Source organism: Vombatus ursinus, unplaced genomic scaffold (assembly GCF_900497805.2).
Source record: "Vombatus ursinus unplaced genomic scaffold, bare-nosed wombat genome assembly UNPS02014797.1, whole genome shotgun sequence".
NCBI lineage: Eukaryota > Metazoa > Chordata > Mammalia > Diprotodontia > Vombatidae > Vombatus > Vombatus ursinus.
Genome location: NW_020954575.1, coordinates 17,411,020 through 17,413,206, shown reverse-complemented (window position 1 = coordinate 17,413,206; position 2,187 = coordinate 17,411,020).

Sequence of the window (2,187 nt, the reverse complement as noted above, 5' to 3'; positions counted from 1 at the left end):
AGAAAGAAAGAAAGAAAGAAAGAAAGAAAGAAAGAAAGAAAGAAAGAAAGAAAGAAAGAAAGAAAGAAAGAAAGAAAGAAAGAAAGAAAGAAAGAAAGAAAGAAAGAAAGAAAGAACATGGTGGATACAGAGCTGGCCTTAGAGGCAGAAAAACCTGACTTTAAATCCTGCCTCTGAAACTTACTGGCTGTATGACCTTAGGCAAGTCACTTAATTTCTTAGTGTCCCAGGCAACTTGCTAAGACTATAAACAACAGAGTAATGCCAAACAGCTTTGGTAGAGGGAGTTTCCTCACTAAACCAAGTAAATCACAGGTCTGGACCTACCCTTCCCCTTAAAAAAAAAAAAAACAACTAGAGGATATTATCTAGTTTTTCAGAATCTCTGTATCTCCCTCCTCATTCTCTGCAACAGATGCTGGTGCATAAATTACAATTACATTGCTTTGAAAGCCCAAATTTGTTCCAATAAGACTTATAGAATAGGCAACAATTTGAGCATAATTAGAATTTCAAGTCTGCTGATGCGAGATTTTCACTTCCAGAAACAGCTGACAAGAAGACAGAAAACTGCACCACTTCCTATGCCCACTTCCACAAGCAAACCAGGGTGGTTGTTTTTTTCAAGGTCATATTTATTGTATATATTCTAGTGAAGTAGATGCTATGGGTGGAGGAGGGCTGGTCTGAACCAAGGCTTAAAGGCTAAGAGTTTCAGCCTACTCAACTTGGGCAAGAATTTGCCAGCCCAGGCCCCATGAGAGTTAGGCATAGGTCAAACTATATTTACTATTTATTGTAATATTTATGTATTTCTTAACCATTTAATATCTATCTTAATATCCTATCTTTTTTTATATGTTATGGACAAAATTTTTGAGCATTGTACCCATAAGCCCTGTGGTTTTTATTTAGTGATTTTGCATAGCAAGATGCTTTGGAGGAGTATATATGTCACATAATAGCAGAACCGACTGTATCTTCATGGCAGTTTCCTTATTTGTGCTGCTCAGGAACTCTGGAGTGAGGCATGAGATACTATCTCCATGCATTCTCTAACTCTGTGCATTCACAGTAAAGCATCCAGTGCAATGGTAACTCTTGTTGCTTTTGTATGCACAATAAAATCAACTCCAACTTCTTCATTTTTCTCTCCAAGCAGAACCTGAGTCATCCTTCCATTTAGTTGCAATTTCCTTATATCTTCTGGCTTCATTCATAGCAAGAACATCAATACTGATATGACTCAGTTCTTGCAGTAATACATCTATTAGTTGACCACTGAACAAGTATCTCACATTGAGAGTACCAACTATTAAGCTAATTCTTACAGATGGTCAAAAAACCATGATTTGTAGTACCCTCTATTCCCTTCTGTACCACTTTGCAACTATAAATATGGAAGCAGATGGGGGTCACACAGAACACAGGGAGATTGTACTTTGTTTCATAGGTTAACAAAATGCAAACAATCACTGCAGGTGGTGGGGAACTCCACTATGGAGTCCTTTCTCAGTTCTGGACCCACACAAGTGAACTAAGTTCGATGCCAGGGAGCCTGGTCCCTAAAGAGGAGGAATTGGGAAGGAGTTAGACATCCTCAAACTCTCTGTCTCTTTGCACCCCAACAGAGGAGGAGGAGGAGGAGGAAAAGGAGAAGGGGAAGGAGGGGGAGGAGGAGAAGGAGAGGAAGGGAAAGAGGAAGAGGAAAAGGAAGGAGGAGGAGAACAATAAAAACTAGCATTTATATAGCATTTTAAGACTTGTTTGCTTTGCAAATATCCTATTTGATCCTCACAAAAACCTTGGAAGGTAGGTATTATCATTATATCCATTTTACACAGATAAAAGGCAGACAAAGTCTTGCCCAGTCACACAGCTAGTGAGTGAGGTCATATCTGAACTCAGAGCCAAAGCACAACAGCATCATAAAGAGAAGTAACTCTGAAAAATGTTAGAATTCTAATTAATGCAATCATCAACCACAAGTCCAAGTCCAGAGCACTGAAGATGAATTATACCACCCGCCTCCTGCTAGGGAGATGATAAACTGAAAATCCAGAATGAGGCATGTCTCTTTGGACATGACCAATACGGGAATTTGTTTTACTGGACTGTGGGTATTTATTGTGAGGGAGTTTGTGTGTGTGTGTGTGTGTGTGTGTGTGTGTGTGTGTGTGTGTGTGT